Source organism: Choloepus didactylus, chromosome 11 (assembly GCF_015220235.1).
Source record: "Choloepus didactylus isolate mChoDid1 chromosome 11, mChoDid1.pri, whole genome shotgun sequence".
Classification (NCBI taxonomy): Eukaryota; Metazoa; Chordata; class Mammalia; order Pilosa; family Megalonychidae; genus Choloepus; species Choloepus didactylus.
In genome coordinates this window covers 63,177,499-63,200,278 of record NC_051317.1, presented here as the reverse complement: position 1 = coordinate 63,200,278, position 22,780 = coordinate 63,177,499, and positions in this window count along the sequence as shown.

Genomic DNA, 22,780 nt, shown 5'->3' with positions numbered 1-22,780 from the left:
TTACTTTTTTTATCTTCATTTTATTGAGATATATTCACATACCACGCAGTCATACAAAACATCATACATTCGATTGTTCACAGTACCATTACATAGTTGTACATTCATCACCTAAATCAATCCCTGACACCTTCATTAGCACACACACAAAAATAACGAGAATAATAATTAAAGTGAAAAAGAGCAATTGAAGTAAAAAAGAACACTGGGTACGTTTGTCTGTTTGTTTCCTTCCCCTATTTTTCTACTCATCCATCCATAAACTAGACAAAGGGGAGTGTGGTCCTTATGGCTTTCACAATCCCATTGTCACCCCTCATAAGCTACATTTTTATACAAGTGTCTTCGAGATTCATGGGTTCTGGGATGTAGTTTGATAGTTTCAGGTATCCACCACCAGCTACCCCAATTCTTTAGAACCTAAAAAAGGTTGTCTAAATTGTGCACAAGAGTGCCCACCAGAGTGACCTCTCAGCTCCTTTTGGAATCTCTCAGCCACTGAAGCTTATTTCATTTCCTTTCACATCCCCCTTTTGGTCAAGAAGATGCTCTCCGTCCCACGATGCCAGGTCTACATTCCTCCCTGGCAGTCATATTCCACGTTACCAGGGAGATTCACTCCCCTGGGTGTCTGATCCCACGTAGGGGGGAGGGCAGTGATTTCACCTGCCAAGTTGGCTTAGCTAGAGAGAGAGGGCCACATCTGAGCAACAAAGAGGCATTCGGGAGGGGGCTCTTAGGCACAATCATAGGGAGGCCTAGCCTCTCCTTTGCAGCAACCATCTTCCCAAGGGTAAAACCTATGGTAGAGGGCTCAACCCATCAAACCACCAGTCCCCTATGTCTGTGGTCATGTTAGCAACCATCGAGGTGGGGTAGGCCAATACCCCTGCATTCTCCACAGGCTCCTCAAGGGGGGCACTACATATTTTTTTCCTTGTTTTTCTTTCTTTTTTAAATCAACTGTATGAAAAAAAAATGTAAAAAAAAAAAAAAAACATACAAGAACGTTTCAAAGAGACTATAACAAGGGAGTAAGAAAAAGACAATAACCTAAGATAACTGCTTAACTTCCAACCTGTTCCTACTCTACCCCAAGAAAGTTACCTAATATAGCAACATTTCTGTGAACTTGTTCCTACTATCCCCATCAGAAATTAACAGACCATAGTCATTCCTGGGCATCCCCAGAACGTTAAATAGCTTATCTGTTCTTCTTGGATTATTGTCCCCCCTTCCTTAATTGCTCTCTATTGCTATCTCCCCTACATTCTACATTATAAACCGTTTGTTTTACATTTTTCAAAGTTCACGTTAGTGGTAGCATATAATATTTCTCTTTTTGTGCCTGGCTTATTTCGCTCAGCATTATGTCTTCAAGGTTCATCAATGTTGTCATATGTTTCACGAGATCGTTCCTTCTTACTGCCGTGTAGTATTCCATCGTGTGTATATACCACATTTTATTTATCCACTCATCTGTTGAAGGACATTTGGGTTGATTCCATCTCTTGGCAATTGTGAATAATGCTGCTATGAACATTGGCATGCAGATACCTGTTCGTGTCACTGCTTTCCGATCTTCCGGGTATATACCAAGAAGTGCAATCGCTGGATCGAATGGTAACTCTATATCTAGTTTTCTAAGGAACTGCCAGACTGACTTCCAAAGTGGCTGAACCATTATACAGTCCCACCAACAATGAATAAGAGTTCCAATTTCTCCACATCCCCTCCAGCATTTGTAGTGTCCTGTTTGTTTAATGGCAGCCATTCTAATCGGTGTTAGATGGTATCTCATTGTGGTCTTAATTTGCATCTCTAATAGCTAGTGAAGCTGAACATTTTTTTATGTGTTTCTTGGCCATCTGTATTTCCTCTTCAGAGAACTGTCTTTTCATATCTTTTGCCCATTTTATAATTGGGCTGTCTGTACTATAGTCATTGAGTTGTAGGATTTCTTTATATATGCAAGATATCAGTCTTTTGTCAGATACATGGTTTCCAAAAATTTTTTCCCATTGAGTTGGCTGCATCTTTACCTTTCTGAGAAATTCCTTTGAGGTGCAGAAACTTCTAAGCTTGAGGAGTTCCCATTTATCTATTTTCTCTTTTGTTGCTTGTGCTTTGGGTGTAAAGTCTAGGAAGTGGCCACCTAATACAAGGTCTTGAAGGTGTTTTCCTACATAATCTTCTAGGAGTTGTATGGTACTTTCTTTTATATTGAGATCTTTCGTCCATTTTGAGTTAATTTTTGTGTAGGGGGTGAGGTAGGGGTCCTCTTTCATTCTTTTGGATATGGATATCCAACTCTCCCAGCCCCATTTGTTGAAAAGACCATTATGACTCAGTTCAGTGACTTTGGGGGCCTTATCAAAGATCAGTCGGCCATAGATCTGAGGGTCTATCTCTGAATTCTCAATTCGATTCCATTGATCTATATGTCTATCTTTGTGCCAGTACCATGCTGTTTTGACAACTGTGGCTTTATAATAAGCTTCAAAGTCAGGGAGTGTAAGTCCTCCCACTTGGTTTTTCTTTTTTAGAGTGTCTTTAGCAATTCGAGGCATCTTCCCTTTCCAAATAAATTTTATAACTAGCTTTTCCAAGTCTGCAAAGTATGTTGTTGGAATTTTGATTGGGATTGCATTGAATCTGTAGATGAATTTGGGTAGAATTGACATCTTAATGACATTTAGCCTTCCTATCCATGAACATGGAATATTTTTCCATCTTTTAAGGTCCCCTTCTATTTCTTTTAGCAGAGTTATGTAGTTTTCTTTGTATAGGTCTTTTACATCTTTGGTTAAGTTTATTCCTAGGTACTTGATTTTTTTAGTTGCTATTGAAAATGGTATCTTTTTCTTGAGTGTCTCTTCATTTTGTTCATTTCTAGCAAATAGAAAGATTACTGACTTATGTGCATTAATCTTGTATCCCGCTACTTTGCTAAATTTGTTTATTAGCTCTAGTAGCTGTATCGTCGATTTCTCAGGGTTTTCTAAATATAAGATCATATCATCTGCAAACAATGACAGTTTTACTTCTTTTCCAATTTGGATGCCTTTTATTTCTTTGTCTTGCCGGATTGCCCTGGCTAGCACTTCCAGCACAATGTTGAATAACAGTGGTGACTGCGGGCATCCTTGTCTTGTTCCTGATCTTAGAGGGAAGGCTTTCAGTCTCACCATTGAGTACTATGCTGGCTGTGGGTTTTTCATATATGCTCTTTATCATATTGAGGAAGTTTCCTTCAATTCCTGCCTTTTGAAGTGTTTTTATCAAAAAGGGATGTTGGATTTTGTCAAATGCTTTTTCAGCATCTATTGAGATGATCATTTGGTTTTTCCCTTTCAAATTGTTAATGTGTTGTAATACATTGATTGATTTTCTTATGTTGAACCATCCTTGCATGCCTGGAATGAACCCCACTTGGTCATGGTGTATGATTTTTTTAATGTGTCTTTGGATTCGATTTGCAACTATTTTGTTGAGGATTTTTGCATCTATATTCATTAGGGAGATTGGCCGATAGTTTTCCTTTTTTGTAGCATCTTTGCCTGGTTTTGGTATTAGATTGATGTTAGCTTCATAAAATGAGTTAGGTAGTGTTCCATTTTCTTCAATGTTTTGAAAGAGTTTGAGTAAGATTGGTGTCAGTTCTTTTTGGAAAGTTTGGTAGAATTCCCCTGTGAAGCCATCTGGCCCTGGGCATTTATTTGTGGGAAGCTTTTTGATGACTGATTGGATCTCTTTGCTTGTGATGGGTTGGTTGAGGTCTTCTATTTCTTCTCTGGTCAGTGCAGGTTGTTCATATGTTTCCAGGAAATTGTCCATTTCCTCTACATTATCCAGTTTGTTGCCATACAGTTGTTCATAGTATCCTCTTATAATTTTTTTAAATTTCTTCAGGATCTGCAGTTATATCACCGTTTTCATTCATTATTTTGTTTATATGGGTCTTCTATCTTTTTGATTTTGTCAGTCTAGCTAGGGGCTTGTCAATCTTGTTAATCTTCTCAAAGAACCAACTTTTGGTGATATTTATCCTCTCTATTGTTTTTTTTTTTTTTTGTTCTCTATGTCATTTATTTCTGCTTTAATCCTTGTTATTTCTTTTCTTCTACTTGGTTTAGGATTGGTTTGCTGTTCATTTTCTAGCTCCTTCAGTTGATCCATTAGTTCTTTGATTTTGGCTCTTTCTTCCTTTTTAATATATGCGTTTAGTGCTATAAATTTACCCCTCAGCACTGCTTTTGCTGCATCCCATAGGTGTTGGTATGTTGTGTTCTCATTTTCATTCGTCTCTATATATTTAGCAATTTCTCCTGCTATTTCTTCTTTAACCCACTGATTATTTAGGAGTGTGTTGTTTAACCTCCAGGTATTTGTGAATTTTCCAAGTCTCTGTTGGTTATTGAGTTCTAATTGTATTCCACTGTGGTCAGAGAATGTGCTTTGAATAATTTCAATCTTTTTAAATTTATTGAGGCTTGTTTTATGTCCCAGCATATGATCTATTCTGGAGAGTGTTCTGTGAGCACTAGAAAAGTATGTGTATCCTGGTGATTTGGGATGTAATGTCCTGTATATGTCTGTTAAATCTAATTCATTTATCAGATTGTTTAGGTTTTCAATTTCCTTATTGGTCTTCTGTCTGGTTGATCTATCTATAGAAGAGAGTGCTGTGTTGAAGTCTCCCACAATTATTGTGGAAACATCAATTGCTTCCTTTAGTTTTGCCAGTGTTTCTCTCATGTATTTTGTGGCACCTTGATTGCGTGCATAGACATTTACGATTGTTATTTCTTCTTGCTGAATTGCCCCTTTTATTAGTATGTAGTGGCCGCCTTTGTCTCTCAAAACATCCCTGCATTTGAAGTCTATTTTATCTGAGATTAATATTGCTACACCTGCTTTCTTTTGGCTGTAGCTTGCATGAAATATTTTTTTCCATCCTTTCACTTTCAGTTTCTTTGTGTCCCTATGTCTAAGATGAGTCTCTTGTATGCAACATATTGATGGTTCATTTTTTTTGATCCATTCTGCGAATCTATATCTTTTAATTGGGGAGTTTAATCCATTTACATTCAACGTTATAACCGTGAAGGCATTTCTTGAATCAGCCATCTTATCCTTTGGTTTATGTTTGTCATATTTTTCCCCTCTCTCTATTAATATCCTTTATTGTATCCATACCGAATCTCTTTAGTACTGAACCTTTCTCCAAGTCTCTCTGTCCTTTCTTTGTTTCTCTGTCTTTAGGGCTCCCTTTAGTATCTCCAGTAGGGCAGGTCTCTTGTTAGCAAATTCTCTCAGCATTTGTTTGTCTGTGAAAAATTTAAGCTCTCCCTCAAAATTGAAGGAGAGCTTTGCTGGATAAAGTATTCTTGGCTGGAAATTTTTCTCCCTCAGAATTTTAAATATATCATGCCACTGCCTTCTTGCCTCCATGGTGGCTGCTGAGTAGTCACTACTTAGTCTTATGCTGCTTCCTTTGTATGTGGTGAATTGCTTTTCTCTTGCTGCTTTCAGAACTTGCTCCTTCTCTTCCGTGTTTGACAGTGTGATCAGAATATGTCTCGGAGTGGGTTTATTTGGATTTATTCTATTTGGAGTTCACTGAGCATTTATGATTTGTGTGTTTATGTTGTTTAGAAGATTTGGGAAGTTTTCCCCAACAATTTCTGTGAATACTCTTCCTAGAACTTTACCCTTTTCTTCCCCTTCTGGAACACCAATGGAACACAATGAGATGTTTTATATTATCTATCATATCCCTGAGGTCCGTTTCAAATTTTTCAATTTTTTTCCCCATTCTTTCTTTTATGCTTTCATTTTCCATTCTGTCCTCTTCCAGGTCACTGATTTGTTGTTCAACTTCCTCTAGTCTTGTACTATGAGTGTCCAAAATCTTTTTAATTTGGTCAACAGTTTCTTTAATTTCCATAAGATCATCTATTTTTTTTATTTAGTCTTGCAATGTCTTCTTTATGCTCTTCTAGGGTCTTCTTGATATCCTTTGTATCCCGTACTATGGTCTCATTGTTCATCTTTAGTTCTTTGAGTAGCTGCTCTAGGTGCTGTGTCTCTTCTGGTCTTTTGATTTGGGTGCTTGGGCTTGGGTTATCCATATCGTCTGGTTTTTTCATATGCTTTATAATTTTCTGTTGTTTTTGGCCTCGTGGCATTTGCTGAACTTGATAGGGTTCTTTTAGGGTTTGTAGACCTATTGAAGTCCTTATCTCTAATTTATCAGATCTACAGCTTCGTGGAGTACACTTTCTCTAACTAACCAGCAGGTGGCGTCCACAAGCCACCTGCTCTCCACAAGCCAGTTCTCCACTGCTTAGCCTTTGTGGTGAGTGGGGGAGTGAGTCTTGTGGGGTCCAATTGGTGTACCAAGCTTGCGTGTGTATTTGGTGTTGCCCGCCCTGTATATGGGGCGTGTTTCTGGGAAGTCAGGGAGGAGGGGTGGCTCTAACAATCAAATCTCCCTGGTGATCCTAGAGTTTTAAAGCTGCTGCAGTAGTCTAATCCTTCAGTTCAGTCCTGCCACAGTTTGTCTCTGCCACTGACCCACAAGTCCTTGGTATTGGCGTATGGCTCCTGAGACTTGCAAGTGGGCCCCTCTTCCAGGCTGTGCACCCCCTGGTCCTCTGTTGAGGGATGACTGTGCTATGTCACAGGTGAGTGCCGTCCCCCCCAGGGCAGTTCTGGGCTGCTGTGCTGTGTAGGGAGGCTCCCAGTCTGCTGCAATGATGGCTGAATGGGGCTTTGTTAATTCACACTGCTCCACCTTCCCAACTCTGGGACATTCAGCTGATGTTGCAGGGAAGGCTAATGTCCACGCCCAGTTTTGTGGTGTGTGCCTGTTATTTGAAGCACTTCCGTCACACTGGGTTGTCTGGGGCAGCTCTGGGCTATGGGGCTGGCGATGGGCAGGAGTGTTTCCTGTCCACCAGGATGATGGCTGTGAGCGGACACCCCCCTTTTCTTGGGAAGTTGTGGTGTTTAGTGAATTTTCTCAGCCACTGGATTATTGCCTTTTGTCTCAGAGCTCTCTTATTTCTGCTCTGGTCTTGACCGGCCCAAATTGCAAGTCTTTGAAGCTTTCTGTATTGGGCTTCTTAGAGTAATTGTTTTAGAAAAAGAAAAAAGGATTTAAAAAAAAAGAAAAAGAAAAAGGGCCCTCCTCAGAGATTTAATGGGTTATTGAAATGCTAAGAGACAAAGCAATTAGGACCATTAAGGAAAGGTCCACAGGGCAGAGAGATCAGCTTTTCTTCGGGACTTGCATATGAGCCTCAGGGCCTGAGCTCTGCCCTTCCCCTTTCTATGTTCACCAGAACTCCAAAAATCCTCCACTTTTATTTTGGAGTTTTTCGTGTTGTTTTTTTCTGTGCCTGTCTCCTCTCTGCTGGGCTGGCTGCTCTCAGATTCTCTGGTGTCTGGTCTCAGTCTATCTATGGTTGGAGTTTGGATCAGTAGAATGAGTTTCCGATAAGGGCTGCCACTTCAGTTCTCCCTTCTCCTTCCCGGAGCTGACAGCCCCTCCTCCCATGGGACTGAGCCTGGCAGGGAGGGGTGCGGGTCCCCTGGCCACAAAAACTTACAGATTTCGCTGATCTCAGCAGTGCCACGTTTTCATGAGTGTTGTATGAAGTATGCCCAAAGTCAGAGTGCTCTGTGGTGTCCAGTCCACACAGTTCCTGGCTTTCTACCTACTTTCCTGGAGAAGTAACTAAAACATACAGCTCACCAGTCTGCCATCTTGCCCCGCCTCTCCCCATTTTACTTTATCTTTAATTAAAAGTAATTTTAGCTATACCCAAATCAGATATAGGTAAACAGACTATTAACTTCTGTACACCTCATATGCTTCTATTCTTTGAGAATGGTGTGAGGAGAAATGAAGAGAACTAGTCAGAATTGCTACATAATCAAGCTACAGAGTACCAGGGGAAAAAAAATAAACCTTTTTCTGGTCAGGCTTTATGATTCAGAAAATCCTGTGGCACAAGTGGCAAAAATAATTAGAAAATATGACTACCCTTTGACCTTTGCCTAGCTCTCAAAAAGAACATAGCTTTCTTGTCTTTAAGAAATAAAAATAAATTTATTTCCACAATAAATGTAGCCAACCAGAAATCCTGGAAATAGATCCACTTTCTAACACACACACAGTTGAATAGATGAAGATATTAGGTAGCCTCATTAATACACCAAGTGTGTGTGTGACTCTAAGAAATTTAAAAACCTATGTTCTCTATTCACTCAGGTTATCTCAGCAGGTAAAAAGAAATTTTGGGCCTCTGTCACATCACCTCCAGCTAAAGGAAAGACATCTCTTTGGTTATGTTTGGTGGTAGCTGCAGCCAATACCCAATAAATAGCAGATCCAATAAGTAATAGATAACTAAGTACAATGAATTCTAAGAACTGTGAAGACAGATATGAATAGGCTGAGTCCTTCTAGAGCAAGGGCATGTCTAATTCATCCATATATCCCTAGAGCCTAACTATGCCTTACCTGAAGTAGTTCCTGAATGAAAAGAGGGTTAAAAGGGAACCCAGACACTATATTGGTGGAATAGTATGGAAAAAGTCATATGTAATTAGTCATACTTATATCTCAACCCCTCCTTTTATAAAAACAATAAAGCAGAGTATTCATGTACTGTAAGGACATGATGCTTTACCCTGTATATCCCTGTGGTGGGTTTATAGGGGAACTTGATCTTTTAAGTTAATTTTGATCAAGTTGTTTACTAAAACATTTAATTTTTTTAAATGAATGTTAAAGACTGCAGATAAATGGTCCAGATACTTGTAATATAAAGTGGTATAGGCCACAGATAATGATTCTAACCTCTTTGGAACTAATTCACTATAATTAGTTAATCATAATAATTATAATGGTTCATAACTATAATGGTATTTAGCTCAATTTGGTTTTTTATTCTGGGTCAGAGTTTTTATAATTGCAAAAATAAAAAACTTTTTACAAATATAGTAGGTTCTTTCAGTGAAACATGAAATCTATCAAAACATGGATTTTCAGAGGTCTTAGATCTGGGCAATTTCACTCCTGTACCCCTTTTTGGATGCTTCAATCAGAATAACAGTAAACTAAAAGTGTAGATCTGTTTTAAGGTTCCTCTGGTCTTCTTGACCTCAACTCAGGTAGGGAGGAAACTGGTTTAGGCCTGGTCTTGAACTTTGATAGGGCCTTTCCCAAACCACATCTGAACATTCACTCAACTTTATAGAATACAAAGCTGCAAAGAAGCATGGATACTGCTTCAGTATCATGAATACTGATACTACAGTTATCTGACTGTAGAGCTTGAAGGAGGGGCATCATGGAGTTGGTGCTCAGACCCCTGAGGAGAGGGCACTGACTCTGGGTTTCTGACTCTGTATGTGGGGTTATATATATATAAGGTCATCTACATGTGGTCTAAGTAACATTCAGAACTGTACCTTTACATTTTCCAGCTGGTTAGTCTACTGATCCAATCTTGAGATGGTTTTTCTTCCCTCTGAAAAACCAAGCAAAAGTTGGTTCTGTAGGAAACCGACTGTGCTTCTGACCAGCCTGTCTCATTCTTGGAGTTTGAGGACTTGTGAGCACCCAATACTGAAGAGTTTCTCTCAAGGTCTTCCCTTCAGTGGCAGGTTATTTGCTGATTGTGCTCCCCTACAACTGATACATAGGCTTTCCCTTGATGGCTTACCTGGTTTCCTTTTGTCTCCCTGACATTGAAAGATACCTGGTATACTCCTTTGGCTTTTTCTGTTTTCTTCTTCCACCCAACATCTTTCCATCCTTGAGAGAGGGAAATTCACATATTTCAGTTAAGTTATTTATGTATTTTCAACTTCAAAAATGGTTCTCAGCCACCAAAAGATTAGAAACATGGCCTGCATTAAAATTCTGTGGTCTCTGGAGAAAGAAGTCTACTATTTACTCACTTGAATGTTCAGTTCCCATACTATACATAAAACACTCCTCCCAAACACTAGAGTATCAGAAATATTTGTCAACTTTCTGTTTATATGTTGAGCATTTATTACTACCAATACCTAAAGCTTAGAGGTCCTCAAGGTTAGTATATTTGGGTCTGGTGAAAACAACTACACTTGGGTATTTCACCAGAGGAGATTTAATAGGATTGGTTACAGGTGGGTTAGAGTGCTGAAAGAGCAACAATGGAGCTCTGAGGCCACCCGGAGAGAAAGTCTGCAACCCCAGGCCTGGGGAAACAAGAAGGAAGAGGTTACAGTTATCTGACTGTAGAGCTTGAAGGACGGGCATCATGGAGTTGGTGCTCAGACCCCTGGGGAGAGGGCACTGCCTGTCTTGCTGGTACCTCTGAGTGAATGCAGTGAGGCTGGTTCTGGGAACCCAAAAGGAGCTGGAAACTGAAATAAACTTCCACTGCTGGAGCAATGCTGGAGGAGTTGCAAGAATGAGAAGATACTTCCCTCTCCCCTCTGAGAGAGGTTCCCTGGGGGTGACTCAGGCACAATTATAAATATGCTTTGTCTCTCCTTTACAGTAACAAGCTTCATAAGGACAAGCCCCACCACTGAGGGCTTGGCCCACTAAACTGGTAGTCCCCAATGCTTGCGAGAATATCAGGAATTCCCCAGCTGGGGAGGTGAAATATTTCCACATTTTCCCCAGGTCCCTCAAGGGGGCTTTGCAAATTACTCTGGGATGTATCATGGCTTCACACTAACCTGTACAAACCAACCAGATCGCACTCCCTATTCACGGTTCCATGTAAACATGGTGTTTTAGTAAACTGAACATACAAGTTAAATTATATAGTGTGCTATGGAAAATAAAGATTTTGCACCAAATAAACATCTCTTCCTTTGGTCCCATACAGAAGCTGAAGTTTTAAAACAGCGTTAATATCATCCCCTACCCGTTAGTCTGATCTTACCCCAGTCTCAACCAAAGCCATTTCATTCCTATCTCCAATCGAAGTCTGACCCCCTTTCAACCTCTAACAGTTGCTGCATGGGGCAATGCTGACACTCACAGCTGCTGACACTCACAGCTGCCGAACTCTGGCTCCGAGTCCCAGGCACCACACAGACACCTGAAGCTCCAGGGACCGACCAGGTCACACACAAACAGCTCAGATTTCAGAATTTAGAAATGACTGTTACAATTCATGAATACATGTGACTGCTCTAAGAGCTTACAATCGGAACCTTTACATAAGCCTTCCCTTGATAACCCATGCTCCCAGATTCAACCCTCAGAGCTTACACATTATTGTTAGTCCATATTAGTGAGGTGTTACAATGTTTGCCTTTTCATTTCTGGCTTATTTCACTCAACCTACTGTTCCCAAGGTCCATGCACCTAGTTGCATGCCTCACAACTTCATTCCTTCTTGCTGCTGCTCAACATTTCATTGTATGTATACACCACAGTTCACCATTCAATTATCAGTCAATGTACCCTTAGGCCACCCCATCCTTGCAAATGTCCACTCCAGTCCCCACTCTCAGTTCCTCCAAGTATACAACCAATAACAGGGTTTCAGGACATATGGCAACCCCATACTTAGCTTTCCATGGAAACGACACTCTGCCATCCAGATGGGCTGCACCATTCTACTTCCCCACCAACACTGAATAGGTACATCCCTCTCTCCACACTTTCCCCAGCACTTGTATCCCTCTGTTTGTGTTTTAAACAGTTTTATTCACACACCATACAATCCATCCTAAGTAAACCATCAATAATTCCTGGTATAATCACAATAATTAGGCAGTTACTAGCACAATCAATATGAGGGCACTTCCATTTCTTCTGCAATGAAAGAGGAAGAGAAGGGGAAAAAAGTGAATAAAAAAAGAAGAAAACAATAAAATAAAATAAAATGAAAAAGTCATACAAGAACAACACCAAGAATCCCAGAACACTCCCTTATATCCCCCTCTTAAAGACATTTGCTTGGGTATATTGTCTTTGTTACAATTAATGGAAGCATATTACAATGTTACAGTTAACTAAAGACTCTAGTTTGCATTCATTGTATTTTCTCCCCTATATCATCTAGTTTTCAACTCTTTGCAATGTTGACATTAATTTATTCTCCCTCATGTACAAACATTCTTATATTAGTACACTTAATCACCAGCATTGACCACTCTAGGCCTCAGTAAGTTATACAGTCCCAGTCTTTACCCTGTATCTTTTTTCTGGTATCACACATGCACCTAGCCTTCCTCTTTCATTCATACTCACACTCATCTTTGTTCAGAGTACTTATACTACTGTGCTACCATCACACAGTATAGTGATATCTATTTCTGGATCTATAAAATCAATCTGTTGAGCATTCTGTGTTCCTTCAGCATCAGATGACTGGTCTCTACCCTCTTTCTATCTCCTGATAACCTGTGTTCTCAACTTTACCTTTAAAGTTTTGCTCATAAATGTTAGTTCATGTTAGTGAGACCATACAGTATTTGTCCTTTTGTTTCTGGCTAACTTTTCACTCAATGTAGTGTCTACTGTCTACCATTTTGTCCTTTGGATTTTATATGTCATATTTTATTTAAGTATTATATTTTCTCTCTCTTTTTTATCCTTACTGATAGTCTTCATTTCTACACTCTTCTCTAAACCTCTCTCTCCTGTCTTTTTCTATCTGCCTGAAGTGCTTCCTTTAGTATTTCTTTTTTTGTTGTTTTTTTGTTTTGTTTTAACTGATACACATTTAATATCCAGAATATATAAAGAAATACTACCACTCAACAGCAATGAAAAAGACAACCCAATCAAGATGTGGGAAAAAGATGTGAATAGATATTTTTTCATTTATTTTTTTTTGCTTTATCAAAAAATTTAAAACACAATAAAAAGATTTCAAACAAAACCAAAACAAATGAATGAGAAAAGACAAATAACCTAAAATAACTACATTGCTTCCAACATTTTCCTACCCTATCCAAAGAAAATAGACTATAACCCAACAAAGGAATAAGAAAAACAAATAACCTAGAATAAATACATTTCTGCAAATTCGTTCCTACCATATGCCCCAGAAATTAACAAACTGTAGTCTTTTCTGAGCATCCCCATAACATTGTTTACCCTCCATAATTTATCTGTTCTTATTAGATTATTGTTCCCCCTTCACTAGTTGCTCTCTATCTTTAGGTCCCCTACATTCTACAATATAAAACATTTATTTTACATTTTTCACAGTGTTCACATTAGTGGTAACATACAATATTTCTCTTTTTGTGCCTGGCTTATTTAACTCAGCATTATGTCTTCAAGGTTCATCCATGTCATATGTTTCATGACATCTTTCCTTCTTACTGCAGCATAGTGTTCCATCGTGTGTATATACCGCATTTTGTTTATCCACTCATGTTGAAGGACATTTGTGTTGTTTCCATCTGTTGGCAATTGTGAATACTGCTGCTCTAAATGTTGGCATGCAGATGTCTGTTCGTGTCACTGCTTTCAGATCTTCCAGGTATATACCAAGAAGTGCGATTGCTAGATTGAAGGGTAGCTCTGTATCTAGTTTTCTAAGGAACTGTCAGACTGTCTTCCCGAGTGGCTGTACCATTATACAGTCCCACCAACAATGAATAAGAGTTCTGATTTCTCCACATCCTCTCCAGCATTTGTAGTTTCCTGTTTGCTTAATGGCAGCCAATCTAATTGGTGTGAGATGATATCTCATTGGTCTTATTTTGCATCTCCCTAATAGCTAGTGAAGCTGAACATTTTTTCATGTTTTTTTTTTTTTTTTTTTGGCCATTTGTATTTCCTTTTCAGAGAACTGTCTTTTCATTTCTTTTGCCCATATTATAATTGGGCTGTCTGTACTATTGTCATTGAGTTGTAGGATTTCTTTATATACACAAGATATCAGTCTTTTCTCAGATACATGGTTTCCAAATATTTTTTCCCATTGGGTTGGCTGCCTCTTCACCTTTATGACGAATTCCTTTGAGGTACAGAAGCTTTTAAGTTTGCGGAGTTTCTATTTATCTATTTTTTCTTTTGTCACTTGTGCTTCGGGTGTGAGGTCTAGGAAGTGGCCTCCTAATATAAGGTCTTGAAGATGTTTCCCTACATTATCTTCTAGGAATTTTATGGTATTGTCTCTTATATTGAGGTTTTTAATCCCTATTGAGTTACTTTTTGTGTAGGGTGTGAGGTAGGGGTTCTCTTTCATTCTTTTGGATATGAATATCCAGCTCTCCCAGCCCCATTTGTTGAATAGACTGTTAGATCCCGGTTTCAGTGATTTTGGGAGTGTTCCGGTTTGCTAATGCTGCTGTTCTGTGAAACACCAGAAATGGATTGGCTTTTATAAAAGGGGTTTATTTGGTTACACAGTTACAGTCTTAAGGCCATGAAGTATTCAAGGTAAGACATCAACAAACAGGTACCTTCACTGGAGGATGGCCAATGGTGCCTGGAAAACCTCTGTTAGCTGGAAGGCGTGTGGCTGGTGTCTGCTTGCTCCCAGGTTGCATTTCAAAATGGTGTTTTACAAAGTGTTGCTCTTGGGGCGTTTGGTCCTCTCTTAGCTGCAGCTCCTCTTCCAAATGCCACTCTCAGTTGCTCTGAGGTCCTTCTGTCTGTGAATTCCTTTATATAACTCCAGTGATCCAATTAACACCCACCTTGAATGGCCAGGATAACACCTTCATGGAAATTACTAATCAAAGGTCTTGCCCACATTTTATTGAGTCGCATCTCCATGGAAACACTGAACCAATAGATTCCAACCTAATCAAAACTAATACATCTGCCCCCACAAGATTGCACCAAAGAATATGGCTTTTTCTGGGGGCACAATATATACAAACCACCACAGGGGGCCTTATCAAAGATCAGTCAACTATAGAACTGGGGGTCTATCTCTGAATTCTCAATTCAATTCCATTTATCAATATGTCTTTTTTTTTGTGCCAGTACCATGCTGTTTTGACTACTGTGGCTTTAAAGTAAGCTTCAAAGTCATGGAGTGTAAGTCCTCCTGCTTCGTTTTCTTTTTTAGAATGTTTTTAGCAATTTGAGGCATCTTCCCCTTCCAAATAAATTTGATAACTAGCTTTTCCAAGGCTGCAAAGTAGGTTGTTGGAATTTTGATAGGAATTGCATTGAATCTGTAGATGAGTTTGGGTAGTATTGACATGTAATGACAGTTAGCCTTCCTGTCCATGAACAAGTAATATTTTTCCATCTTTTTAGGTCCCCTTCTATTTATTTTACTAAAGTTATGTAGTTTTCTATGTATAGGTCTTTTACATCCTTGGTTTATTCCAAGGTACTAGTTTTTTTAGTTGCTGTTGAGAATTGTATCTTTTTCTGCGTATCTCTTCAGTTCAGTCATTTCTAGTATATAGGAACATTACTGACTTATGTGCATTCATCTTGTATACCACTACTTTGCTAAATTTGCTTATTAGCTCAGTAGCTGCATTGTCAATTTCTCAGGGTTTTCAGATATAAGATCATATCACCTGCAAATAATGGCAGTTTTACTTCTTCCTTTCCAATTTGGATACCTTTTATTTCTTTGTCTAGCCATATTGCTGTGGCTAGCACATCTAGCATAATGTTGAATAACAGTGGTGACAGTGAGCATCTTTGTCTCATTCCTAATCTTAGTGGGAAGGCTTTCAGTCTCTCACCATTGAGGACTATGCTGGCTGTGGATTTTTCCTATATGCCCTTTATCATACTGAGGAAGTTTCCTTCAATTCCTGCCTTTTGAAGTGTTTTTTTCAAAAAAAAAAAAAAAAGGATGCTGGATTTTGTCGAATGCTTTTTCAGCATCTATTGAGATGATCGTGTAATTTTTCTCCTTTGATTTGTTAATGTGTTTTATTACATTGATTGTCTTATGCTGAACCATCCTTGCATGCCTGGAATGAACTGCACTTGGCCATGGTGTATGATTTTTTTAATGTGTCTTTAGATTTGATTTGCAAGTATTTTGTTGAGAATTTTTGCATCGATATTCATGAGGGAGATTGGCATGTAGTTTTCCATTCTCGTAGCATCTTTACCTGGTTTTCTTATTAATGTTAGCTTCATAAAACGAGTTAGGTAGTATTCCATTTTCTTCAATTATTTGAAAGAGTTTGAGTAATATTGGTGTCAGTTCTTTCTGGAAAGTTTGGTAGAATTCCCCTGTGAAGCCATCTGGCTCTGGGCATTTATTTGTGGGAAGCTTTTTGATGACTGATTGGATCTCTTTGCTTGTGATTGGTTTGTTCAGGTCTTCTGTTTCTTCTCTGGTCAGTCTAGGTTATTCATGTTTTTCCAGGAAATTGTCCATTTCCTCTACACTATCTAGTTTGTTGGCATACAGTTGTTCATAGTATCCTCTTATAATTTTTTAAATTTCTTCAGAATCTGCAGTAATGTCGCCACTCTAATTTACTATTTTGTTTATTCGGGTCTTCTCTCTTTTTGATTTTGTCAGTCTAGCTAGGGGCTTACCAATCTTGTTGATCTTCTCAAAGAACCAGCTGTTGGTGTTATTTATTCTCTCTATTGTTTTTTTGTTCTCTATGTCATTTATTTCTGCTTTAATCCTTGTTATTTCTTTTCTTCTACTTGGTTTAGGATTAGTTTGCTCTTCATTTTCTGGCTTCTTTAGTTGTTCCATTAGTTCTTTGATTTTAGCTGTTTCTTCCTTTTTAATGTATGCATTTAGAGCTATAAATTTCCCCCTCAATACCACCTGGGCCAGTTTGAATGTATTATGTCTCCCAAAATGCCATTATCTTTGATGTAGTCTTGTGGGGGCAGACATATTACTGTGGATTAAGTTGGAACATTTGGATTAGGTTGTTTCCATGGAGATGCACCCCACCCAATTGTGGGTGATAACTCTGATTGGATAATTTCCATGGAGGTATGGCCCCACGCATTCAGTGTGGGCCTTGATTAGTTTACTAGAGCACTGTATAAGCTTGGACAGAAGGAGTGAGCTTGCTACAGCCAAGAGGGACACGTTGAAGAAAGCACAGAAGCTGAGAGAGGAGCTGCAGATGAGAGACAGTTTGAAGATGGCTGTTGAAAGCAGACTTTTGCTCTGGAGAAGCTAAGAGAGGACAAACACCCCAAGAGCAACTGAGAGTGACATTTTGAAGAGGAGCTGTGCCCTGGAGGGAAACATCCTGGAAGAAAGCCATTTTGAACCCAGAACTTTGGAGCAGACTCCAGCCATGTGCCTTCCCAGCTAACAGAGGTTTTCTGGACACCACTGGCCATCCTCCAGTGAAGGTACCCGATTGCTGATGTGTTACCTTGGACACTTTATGGCCTTAAGACAGTAACTGTGTAACCAAGTAAACCCCCTTTTATAAAAGCCAATCCATCTCTGGTGGTTTGCATTTCAGCAGCATTAGCAAACTAGAACACAGCCTTTGCTGCATCCCATAAGTTTTAATATGTCATGTTCTCAGTTTCATTTGTCTCTATATATTTAGCAGTTTCTCTTGCTATTTCTTTTTTAACCAACTGATTGTTTAGGAGTGTGTTATTTAACCTCCAGATACTTGTGAATCTTCTAAGTGTCTGATGGTTATTGACTTCTAATTGCATTCCGTTGTGATCAGAGAATGTGCTTTGAATAATTTCAATCTTTTTAAATCTATTGAGGTTCATTTTATTGCCCAGCATGTGATCTATTCTGGAGAAAGTTCCATGAGCACTAGAGAAGAATGTGTATCCTGGTGATTTGGGATGTAATATTCAATATATGTGTGTTAATTCAAATTCATTTATCAGGTTGTTTAGGTTTGCAATTTCCTTATTGCTCCTCTATCTGGTTGATCTATCTATAGGAGAGAGTAATGTATTGAATACATTGAATAATTGTTTCCACAATTATTGTGGATACTCTATTGGTTCCTCCAGTTTTGCCAATATTTGTCTTATGTATTTTGGGGCATCTTGAATGGGTGCATAGACATTCATGATTGTTACTTCTTCTTGTTGAATTCTTCCTTTTATTAGTATATAGTGACCTTCTTTGTCTCTTATAACATCCTTTCATTTAAAGTCTATTTTACCTGAGATTAATATTGCTGCTCCTTCTTTCTTTTGGCTGTAGCTTGCATGGAATATTTTTTCCCATCCTTTCACTTTCAATTTCTTTGTGTCTCTGTGTCTAAGGTAAGTCTCTTAAAAGCAACATATTGATGGTTCATATTTTTTAGTTCCTTCTGCCAATCTATATCTTTAAATTGGGGAGTTTAATCCATCCACATTCAATGTTATTATTGTGAGAGCATTTCTTTTTTTTTTTTTTTATTAAATTCAGTTTTATTGAAATACAGTCACACACCATAAAATCATCCATGATATACAATCCACTGTCCACAGTATGATAATATAGTTATGCGTTCATCACCACAATCTATCTCTGAACATTTTCCTTACATCAGAAAGAACCAGAACAAGAATAAAAAATAAAAGTGAAAAAAGAACACCCAAATCATCCCCCCATCCCACCCCATTTGTCCTTTAGTTTTTATCCCCATTCCTCCACTCATCCATACACTAGATAAAGGGGGTGTGATCCACAACGTCTTCACAATCACACTGTCACCCCTTGTAATCTGCATTATTATATAATTGTCTTCAGGAGTCCAGACTGCTGGGTTGGAGTTTGGTAGTTTCAGGTATTTACTTCTAGCTATTCCAATACATTAAAGCCTAAGAGGTGTTATCTATATAGTGCATAAGAATGTCCACCAGAGTGACCTTTTGACTCCATCGGGAATCTCTCAGCCACTGAAACTATTTCATCTCATTTTGCATCCCCCTTTTGGTCAAGAAGATACTCTCAGTCCCACGATGCCGGGTCCACATTCATCCCCGGGAGTCATACTCTGCATTGCCAGGGAGATTTACACCCCTGGGAGTTGGGTCCCATGTAGGGGGGAGGGCAGCGAGTTCACCTGTTGAGATGGCTCAGTTAGAGAGAGAGAGGGCCACATCTGAGCAACAAAGAGGTACTCAGGGGGGACTCTTAGGCACCATTACATACAACTTTAGACTCTCCTTTGTGGTAATGAGCTTCATAAGGGCAAGTCCCATGCTCGAGGGCTCAGCACATCAAACCGCCAGTCCCAATGTTTGTGACAACATACGCTAGGGGATCAGCATCTCAAAGTTTAGAGATAGGCCCTACAATTCAGGGATAGAGTTAACTGCTGTAAGAGCTTACAATCTAGGGACTATTACAATTATTGTGTCCATGTTAGGCTATGTTCTAAGATTCAATTCTGAGTTTACACATTGTAGTTAGTCCATATTGGTGAGGCATCATCCCTCTCACCATGTTTTCTCCAACACTTTTACTCCTATATATATATTTTCCTACAATTTTATAGAGTTATATTCACATACCATACATTTATCCACAGTGTACAATCAGTTGTTCATGGTATCATCATAAAGTTGTACATTTATCACCACAATCAGCATTTGAACATACTGATTACTACAAGAAAAAAAATTTTTTTTTTTAGCAATAAGAAAAAATGATAAAAAGAAAAATAACATGTCATACAGTACAATATACTACTAAGGACAGCAAATAACACCACTACCAAGAATCCCATGTTACTCCCCTATATCCCCCTCTCATATACATTTAGCATTGGCGTATTGCCTTTGTTACGTTTAATGGCAGTATATTACAATGTTACTGTTGACCATAGACTCCAGTTTGCTTTGATTATGTTTTTTCCTGAATACCATCCCTTTTTCAAATTTCTACATGGTTGACATTCATTTGCTTTCCCACATGCAAAAACATTTTTATATTTGTATATTTAGTAACAGCCATTGGCCACTCCAGTTTTTGCCACATTATACAGTCCCAGTCTTTATCATCTATCTTTACCTCTGGTATCATACATTCTCCTATCCACCTCTTTCAGCTTTACTCACAGACATCTTTGTTCAGTGTACTTACAATACCGTGCTACCATCACACAGTATTATGCTATCTATTTCTGGATCTATGCAATCAATCCTAAACATTCTGTAGTCCTTCAGCATCAAATGGCTGATCTCTGCCCTCTTTCTATCTCCTGGTCGCCTGTGTTAGCTTTTAACTCCCAAAGTTTGTTCATTAATGTCTGTTCATATAAGTGAGACCATACAGAATCTGTCCTTTTGTTTCTGGCTAACTTCACTCAACATAATGTCCTCAAGGTTCATCCACATTATTACATGATCCATGTCTTTGTTCTGTCTTACAGCTGCATAATATTCCATCATGTGTATATACCACAGTTTGTTTATCCACTCGTCCTTTGATGGACATTTGGGCTGTTTCCATCTCTTGGCAATTGTGAATAATGCTGCAATAAACATCGGTTTACAAATGTCTGTTTGTGTCTTAAGTTTCAGTTCCTCTGAGTATATACCCAGCCATGGAATAGCTGGGTCATATGGCAAATCTATATTTAGCTTCCTGAGGAACCTCCATACTGTCTTCCAGAGTGGTTGCACCATTCTACATTCCCACCAACAATGAATAAGTGTGCCTCTTTCTCCACATCCTCTCCAGCACTTGTCATTTTCTGTTTTTTGGATAATGGCCATTCTGGTAGTTGTGAGATGATATCTCATTGTGGTTTTGATTTGCATTTCCTTAATAGCCAGTGAAGTTGAGCATTTTTCATATGCTTTTGAGCCATTTGTATTTCCTCTTCAGAAAAATGTCTGTTCATGTCTTTTGCCCATTTTTTAATTGGATTGTTTGTCTTTCTGTTATTGAGATGCAGGATTCCTTTACATATTCGGGATATTAAACCCTTATCTGATATGTGGTTTCCAAATATCATCTCCCATTGGGTAGGTTGCCTTTTGACTTTTCTGACAAAGTCCTTTGATGTACAAAAGTGTTTAATTTTGAGGAGATCCCATTTGTCTATTTGTTCTTTGGTTGCTCATGCCTTGGGTGTGAGGTCTAAGAAACCACCTCCTTTCACAAGATCTTTAAGATATTGCCCTACATTTTCTTCTAAGAGTTTTATGGTCTTGGTGCTAATATTTAGGTCTTTGATCCACTTTGAGTTAATTTTGGTATAAGGTGTGAGATGGATATCCTCTTTCATTCTTTTGGAAATGGATATCCAGTTCTCCAAACACCATTTATTGAACAGGCTGCTCTTTCCCAGTTGATTCGGCTTCACTGCCTTATCAAAGATCAGTTGTCCATAGATGTGAGGGTCTACTTCTGAACACTCAATTCAATTCCATTGATTGGTATATATGTCCTTATGCCAGTACCATGCTGTTTTGAGCACTGTAGCTTTGTAATATGCTTCAAAGTCAGGTAGTGTGAGACCTCCCACTTCACTCCTCTTTCTCAAAACATTTTTGGCTATTCGGGGCACCTTACCCTTCCAAATAAATTTAGTTATTGGTTTTTCTATTTCTGTAAAGTAAGTTGTTGGGATTTGAATTGGTATTGCATTGAATCTGTAAATCAGTTTAGGTAAAATTGCCATCTTAACTATATTTAGTCTTCCAATCCATGAACATGGTATGTTCTTCCATTTTTTCAGGTCTTGTTCAATTTCTTTTAGCAGTTTCTTATAGTTTTCTATGTAAAGGTCTTTTGTGTCCTTGGTTAAGTTTATTCCTAAATACTTGATTCTTTTGGTTGCTATTGTAAATGGGATTTTTTTCTTGATTTCCTCCTCTTGTTGCACATTACTTGTGTATAGGAACACTACAGATTTTTGCGTGTTGATCTTGTAGCCTGCTACTTTGCTGTATTCATTGACTAGTGCTAGTAGCTTTGCTGTAGATTTTTCTGGATTTCCTACATATAGAATCATGTCATCTGCAAATAGTGAAAGTTTTACTTCTTCCTCTCCAATTTGGATGCCTTTTATTTCTTTTTCTTGCCTAATTGCTCTAGCTAGAACTTCCAGCACAATGTTGAATAGCAATGGTGATAGTGGGCATCCCTGTCTTGTTCCTGATCTTAGAGGAAAAGCTTTCAGTCTCTCCCCATTGAGTGTGATGTTAGCTGTGGGTTTTTCATATATTGCCTTTATCATATTGAAAAAGTTCCCTTCTATTCCTATCCTTTGAAGTGTTCTCATCAGGAAAGGATGTTGAATTTTGTCAAATGCCTTTTCTGCATCAATCGAGATGATCATGTGGTTCTTCTGCTTTGATTGATTGATGTGGTGTATTACATTAATTGATTTTCTTGTGTTGAACCAGCCTTGCATACCTGGAATAAATCCCACCTGGTTGTGGTGTATAATTCTTTTAATGTGCTGCTGGATTCAATTTGCGAGTATTTTGTTGAGGATTTTTGTGTCTATATTCATTAAAGAAATTGGTCTATAATTTTCTTTTTTTGTAGTATCTTTGCCTGGTTTTGGTATTAGGGTGATGATGGCTTCATGGAAAGAGTTAGGTAGCTTTCCCTCTTCTTCAATTTTTTTGAAGAGATTGAGCAGGATTGGTACTAATTTGTTCTTGAATGCTTGATAGAATTCACATGTGAAACCATCTGGTCCTGGGCTTTTCCTTTTGGGGAGCTTTTTGATGACTGACTCAATCTCTTTACTTGTGATTGGTTTGTTGAGGTCATCTATTTCTTCTTGAGTTAATGTTGGTTGTTTATGCTTTTCTAGGAAGTTGTCCATTTCATCTAAGTTGTCTAGTTTATTAGCAAATAGTTGCTCATAGTAACTTCTCATTATCTCCTTAATTTCT